Source organism: Ictidomys tridecemlineatus, chromosome 6 (assembly GCF_052094955.1).
Source record: "Ictidomys tridecemlineatus isolate mIctTri1 chromosome 6, mIctTri1.hap1, whole genome shotgun sequence".
NCBI classification, from domain to species: Eukaryota; Metazoa; Chordata; class Mammalia; order Rodentia; family Sciuridae; genus Ictidomys; species Ictidomys tridecemlineatus.
In genome coordinates, this window is record NC_135482.1 from 71,693,411 (window position 1) to 71,700,957 (window position 7,547).

The 7,547-nt window shown below is 41.0% G+C and overlaps 1 pseudogene; it reads right to left on the minus strand.

Moving 5' to 3' along the window:
* Positions 1 to 1,748: 1,748 nt before the first annotated feature.
* Positions 1,749 to 2,431, minus strand: LOC101971121 (tetratricopeptide repeat protein 5 pseudogene; annotated as a pseudogene).
* Positions 2,432 to 7,547: the final 5,116 nt, after the last annotated feature.

Genomic DNA, 7,547 nt, shown 5'->3' on the forward strand with positions numbered 1-7,547 from the left:
AGAAGTAGGGATTGTGAGGAGGAGAAGAGATGAGGGTGAAGTCTGCATGAATGGGATTAGTACTTTTTATAAAAGAGGCCTAGAGGGCTGGGGATGTGGCTCAAGTGGTAGCGCGCTATCCTGGCATGCGTGAGGCACTGGGTTTGATCCTCAGCATCATATAAAAATAAAGTTATAAAAACATTGTTCTACAAATGTGAAATACATTTTTTAAAAAAGAGGCCTAGAACTGGGGCACGATGGTGCACATCTGAAGTCCCAGTTGCTCCAGAAGCTGAGGTGGGAGGGCCACTTGAGCCTGTGAATTTGGGACCTGCCTGTACAAAATAGCAGACCCCATTAAAAAAAAAAAAAGCCAAAAGGAGTTTGCTCCTTCTACCAAGTGAAGGTGTGAAGACCGATTAGGAACAGATCCTAGTCACCAAATCTGATGGTGCCTTTATCTTGGATTTCTCAGCTTCCAGAATTGTGAGAAGTGTCTGTTGTTTATTAGCCATCTAGTCTAAGAGTCATTTGTTAGAGAAATATGAACAGACTAAGATGGTGTAATCAAAGAACATTAAGACATTGCCAAATTTCATTTATGAATGTGCTATGGTTCTTTTCATTATTCTACTACCTTTGGACTTTGTTTCTATTATATTATTTGTTTTGGTCTTTGTTGTTTTTCTAGATGGACAGATTCTACTGTACTTTGGTCTGATGTGCATAATGCTGCCTGTTGAAACTCATGATTCTCTAATAACTTTTTTTTCAGTGTTTTTCCCTTGTTAAACTTGAGATTGGTCAGTCATCTTTTGCTGAATATAAAATGTCTGATTGACAACAGCATGCTTCTCTTTCTAAAGCAAGAAAGGATTAAATACCATAAAATTGACATACATGGGCACTGTTAAGTGTTCTGGCTTCTTTGCCATCTCAGTTCAGCTCAGTTAACACATATTTATCAAATGTCTGCTGTATGCAACACAGTGTTCAGATTTGGAAATGTGAAGATGAATAGGACATAATCCTACTTTTAAGAAATTTTGACTTTGGAGAAGATAGACACATTTTTCCCCCAAAATTTAATTCTGTTTAATTCTTCAGAGAAGGAGAAGGACTTATATATATTTTTTAAAGAGAGAGAGAAAGAGAGAGAGAGAGAGAGAGAGAGAGAGAGAGAGAGAGAGAGAGAGAGAATTTTTTAGTATTTATTTTTTAGTTTTCGGCGGACACAACATCTTTGTTTGTATGTGGTGCTGAGGATCGAACCCGGGCTGCACGCATGCCAGGCGAGCGCGCTACCGCTTGAGCCACATCCCCAGCCCAGGACTTACATTTTAAACATAAAAATAAATGTTGCTAAAAAATGAAGTCATTGATAATTAAGTCCTCTGCCTTAGCCATACATACTGAACTGATAAAGCTAGATGAGACTCAGGAAAGAGACAAGAACAGGAACCCTTGGGACTCTGTTCTATGGCAAGAACCCAACAAGTCTGCCAATTCATACTCTTTGTTTAAAATACAGACGAGTGGAAGAGGAAGAAGGGGTATGCCAGGGGAGTGTGTGGCCCTGGAGAGAGCTAGAACATGCTGATAACAGGACATAAAGTATCTTGAAGGGCAGAGGAAGGGAAAGTCTTCATTTAACACCCTTTCCTCATCTTGGTTGGGTCACTGGTTATGGCTGGTTCAGCTGTCAGTGCACTGAGCTCTCTCTGCATCTTCACTCTTTCTTTGGCATACAACTCAGGGAAGGTCATTTACAATATTGCTGTGATGTCACTATGGTAGTAGTGAGGTGGTTGGAGCCCATTAGCCACTAGCAGGAGGGGCAACTTCACATGAATACTGCAAAATGAGTAGTCCTTGCCCTTGTGTTGAATTTGGTGAAGCTGTAAGTTGGGCCCATGAGCTCTCCCCAGCTCTGAAGCACATTACATACTGTTGCTATATTATAGGATCCACCTGGGTCTACTAGGCCCAATGTAGAGAGAAGATTTTCTCTGGTGGTAAGGCTAACCACCACTTTTTTTTTTTTTCAGGACTACAGCACACTCTTCACACCATGCTGCTGCCCATTCAGTGGCATGAGCTCCAGGGTGGCCTTCTGCTCTTGACTGGACAGCATCCATCACAAAAAAGGGCTGGCCATGAACTTCTCAGTATGCTGTGCCTCTTTTTAGTCTTCACCTTTCCCCTGTTTTCAAGGGGGCTGCTTAATGTATTCAGGAATCCCAGGAGTGGTTGCTCAATTTGTTGAGGCTCTGGCCAGAAAGAGCCCAGGAGAGGTCCTCCAGGGCCTCCCCAGAACCCACTTCATACTTTTGTAATGTCCTTCTCTGTTCAGATGAAATTCAGTTTTACTGGAAAAAGTCCTGTCAGCCTTGTCTGCTTGGACATTGAGGGCTTGCTGGGCTATCTTAGGGTTTTGGTCAGTATGCATTTCTCAGAATATACTTGGAACAATCACCACAAGCATACAACTTTATAGCCAATTTGGCCTGTTGGACCCTGTGCATGCCATGGCAAGAATGTTCATCTTCAGCATCAGTTTGTAGTTGGTAAAGCATCATTGACAAGTTTTTCAAAGGGAGACTTTGCCTATGCAATGGGTGAGGGCTCCCAAGAAGAGGTGTGGCTGGTGCAACATCCCTTCTTTTACAGTGCACCTCACTGAACTGGTTCCAGCCTCCCACCAGATCAAACTCCAGCTTCACAGTCTTTTACAGAAGTTCCTCAACTTTAAGCTATAATTAGGACTCACAGCCAGTGTCATCCCTCTTAGCATCAGAATGTATACTTTGCCCTGAATAGAACCTGCTGTCTCCTTCATCTGCTGCAGTCTCTTCTTCATCCCCTCTGCACATCCTGATGCTTTCTCCAGCTTCCTTAACACTATGTGTCTGAAAATAGCAGCCTTGAAATGAGTAGAGCTGATCCACCAATTCCTGCAATTTTCTGCAAGATCTGCTTGATTTCTTCCTCTCCATCAGCCATCATTTCCAAGCCACCATAATTAATTAATTAATATAAAGGCTGGTAAGAGCAGTGATTAGAAATAGATTTTCTGTGAAGTTAATGAAGCTTAAACTTTAGTACTCTCATTTGTTGGGCCTGTTCCAAAGCCCAGGCAAAGTGCTCACAAGATCATGTTTTTATAAAATTTGCAACTATTAGCTATTTGAGCCAAGTAAGAGCATACTCTTTCTACTCTGACCATACATCTCACGTCCTCTTGAATTAAGTAGTTTAAGAGTAGCAGCAGGCATTTTGGGATTTGGATAAGGGTAGTCAAATTGATGATATGTTTTGTTTGCGTTTTGAGTGATATAGTTACATGTTTTTAAGTCACTTTCATGTATATTTAAGGCTTCTAATCATCTTGGTGTAGAAATGGCTTCTAGAAATGCTTGTGTTACCCTTGACTTGACCTTGTCACATGAAGATTCAAGGCTAGAATTGTGAGATGTTATGAATATGTTCCTCAGCCCTAACATAAAAAGGATGTTAGTGGAGATAAAGCAAGATTCTAAATGTGTGGAACCAGAAGCTAATCTGTGGAAATTTCTCCGATAATGCACTATGTAAAATTATAAGTTAAGACTTTGTTTTTCTCATTGATGTCTAGTTTATTTTCATGTTTTGATTAAAGAATTTTATTGGTGCATTATAAATATACATAGCAGTAGAATTTGTTTCTACATATTTGTACATGCATACATTATGACGGTATAATTTGGTCAATTTCATTCCCCAGTACCTCTCCTTTCCTTTCTCTCCTCCCTCCCTCTGGTCCTATTCTTCTGTTATATGGGTCTCCCTCTTGATGTCTAGTTTAAACAAAAGATCTTTCACAATTATAAACAACTTTTTTTTTGATGTGGATCACATGAGATAGGAATTTTTAGAAATTCTTTGTAGTAATATGGAGAGTTTGTGAATAATTTAATATTTTATGAAACCCAAGTCTCATTAATAAAAATAAATTTTGATCAACTGTTGCTGAGTTAAGACTGAATTCCATTTCTCCTCCCTCTATGGAAAATGATATTGCAAAATAATTGTCATATTAAGAGGCAATAAAGAGCATGCAATCAGCAAGAGGGAAAACAAGTAGGAAAGTTATTCTAAAAGTGTCAGGCAGTTAATTAGCTAAACACAATGTTCTTTTTCTGTTTTCTGGTAGATGATGTATTTTTAGCCTTTCAAAATTTGTAACTTGAGTGCTTTTTCATTATAAATAATATTTATTTTGCATTCTAATTTTGTAATTGCTTAAAGAGGGTTGTGAAAATTGTGCTAGCTTCAGAACCCACAACCTGGAATTTGCACCCTGTGGTGGTAGAGGATTTGGATAAGGGGACCTTGCAGTTCTGAATTGTGGCAGTAAAGAAAAGGCAATGATCAGATACTTCCTCAAAGAGGGCACACTTAAGCTGAGGTCTAGAGATTGAATAGGAGTTTTCTAGATAAACTCTCCAAATTGAAGTTGGACTTGCCCATATCATGGAATTTCTTTTTAGTTTTGTAATAGAGCACGTTTGGTTTACTGCTTCCTTTGGGGTATTTGTCTTCATTTTATAACTGGTTTTAGTGAAGAACTTTTTGGGGGAGTCAATAGGGTCCTGTGGATTAATTTTGAGTCCCCTATGGAGAGTCATAGCCAGGAACTGGTGGAACCGCCCCCCAGGGTATTTGGGACTCCTGGGCAGAAAGGAATGTTTGAGAGCTTAGGTAACCATATTCTTGCATATGCATGGAATCCAGCTTTATTGTGGGTTCAGTTCTTTGGCATGGACAACAGTGCCTACAGTCACCAAACTTGTTGGTGAGCCACAGCCACGAGGATTTCCCTGAGCAGCTGTGCAGACTACATAGGTGGGTAAGTGGAAACCAGAGCCAGAGAGAAAGAACAGGTGGCCATCTAGCCTGATGATGATTTTGATTGGAAGATTGGTTTTTTGGATTCATTTGTTTATTTATTTAATAATTATTTGAGTGCCTACTATGCACTAGATCTTATTCCAAACTCTGGGACTACAGAAGAACATAAAACATAAAAAACTACTGGCTGCTGTGGAATACATAGGAGGTATTTCTTGAGAATGACAACTAGAAATGGAACTTTGTGGGAGAAAGTAGATGGAAAGTAGAAGGAATGAAGTTATGTTTGTGTCTACATAGATGTGGGCTAGTAAGACAACGAGCTGTAGTTTCCAAGTTTTATAATTAAGCTGAATGCAAATTTTGCATTGAACTCTCTTACACGATGGTGCTGAATTGTATATGGAAATGACATTTACCCTGCCATATCTTTGAGAAGAACTGATAATCCAGGGATGTGTGTTGTGTGTAGCTTTGCACATAAACTTGTGAGCTTTATGGTTTACTGAAGAGAAACTGAAGCTTTCAAAAAAGGGCATGAGTGATCTAGTTTGTATTTACATAAATCACAGTAACTTCTCTGTAGGGCTTGATCTGTGTAGGGATTGTAAGGGTATACTAGTCAGGAGGCTAACAGAGCACTGCAGCCTAGAGTCAACCAGGGCTTGGGGTAGAACTGGGGAAATCAGAAGGAAAGAAAGAAGACAATGACAGATAATACTTAGGAAATAAAATCAGTGAAACCTAGAAACTTGATTGCATGAGAATGGGGGAAGGGTTAGTGAAGTCGGGGATACCTTCCAGGGTTATTAGCATGGATAGTAAGGCTGCCAGCTGAAGAAAAGTTATCAAGGTGGAAGAACATGTTAGGGATAAAAAAAATGAATTCAGTGTTGGAGGTGTGGAATCTGAGGTGCCTGAGAATGATTGACGGAAATGACTAGTAGAACATTTGGTTTTCAAGTGTGCTGGGGAAGTGCTGGGAGGCAGAAATAACGTTGGTAATAATACTGGAATAATATTGGTGCTACTTGAAGCGGAGCTAATGGATGGGATTGGTGAGGAGGAGTGAGGAAATTGAGAAGAGTAGAAGCCCAAGGATGGGACTCCAGGGCTGCTACCTATGACCCTGGTGATATAGGCAGAGGCTTCGGGGGCCCTCAAAGAACACCCCAGAAGGGCCCAGAGAAGTGCAAGAAGCTTCTCCATTTTTCTCTTCTGGAGGGAGCCAATGTGGAGTTTCTGTGCCTCCTTTATTCCTTCAAGAAATATTTATTGGGGCTGGGGATGTGGCTCAAGCGGTAGCGCGCTTGCCTGGCATGCGTGCGGCCTGGGTTCGATTCCCAGCACCACATACAAAACAAAGATGTTGTGTCCGCCGAGAACTAAAAAGTAAATATTAAAATTAAAAAAAAAGAAATATTTATTAAATATCCCCAGATATGTTGCCACATTTCCCCACTAATTACTTGGTGAATGATGTCAGATGCCCAGATGGTTTTATTGTTGAAAACACAGACGACTAGCTCCTTGGTGGGAAGAGATGGTTCTGAATAAGGTCCTGTGGCCCATAGTAGGAAGGCCCAAGACACTGAGCGTGAAGTCAGCAAAGCTGTTGTGCAGACCGGCCAGATGGGGACTTGGGAAAGACTGGTGCGTGGCGCTCAGGCTGGCCTGGGGGAGTGCCACGTGTTGGTCGCTGGAGGCCTGCTGTGCAGCTTCTGTCGCTGAAGCATCCGGGTGTCTGCTGCTTTGCTGGCAAGCGAGGCCTCCAGCACACACTGTCTGAATCCCTCCTTAAGCCACGAGGCTGTGGCTTGCCGCTTTCCTCCCCCAGAGCAGCCTTTGCAATCTGTTCAGTGCTGTCTCGGTGCTTGGAAGGCGGTGGAGGAATTGTGAGTCGCCGTCTGTGAGGGTATGGCAGGGAAGGAGGGAGTAATGCCCTACTTTTTCAGAAAACGACGGAGAAGGAAAAAAAAAATCCTCATCATTTTACAAAGTTTAATGCATGTGGTAACCTCTGGTGGTCATCATTAATTTAACCCATCAAATGTGTTCTTTGAGATTCTAAGATGGATAAAACTCTCAAACAGAAAATGTTAAAAGATCTAAGAAAAATGATAATGGCCTTAGCTATAAGGCCTAAATAATTGAGGACAGTCTCAAAGCAATATTAAAAATCAGAGAAAAGTTATGGACATTCTGTATGTTAGAGGAGAAACCCTTTAGAGAAAGATGACTTTTTTTTTTTTTTTTTTTTGAGGGAGGGAGGTTTAAGTGTCAGGTGACCCACTGTGACCCACTGTTGACTCCAATTGTAGCATCTTTGGCTTTTGTTTTCTGTGTTGGGCTTCTTTTAAAAATTTTGTAGAGCAAGTGGTGGTGTGTCAGCTACTTTAAAATACATTTATTTGATCCTTAAGCACTGATATTCGCATTGTTATCTCTGTTTTACAGGTGAGAAAACAACAGTTCAGAGGTAAAGCTGTGCTTTTTTTGTCAAGGCTGCTGGATCTGAACCCAGTGAGCAGGGAATAGGCTCTGTCTTCACAGTCTTCTACCATAGCTTCAAGTCCAAATGTCCCCTTGCCCCTTTCCAAGCTATATACTACTCTGTATAATCATTTTGGCTTTGGGGACCATGCCTCCTAATCAATTTTATATCTGAATCAAGA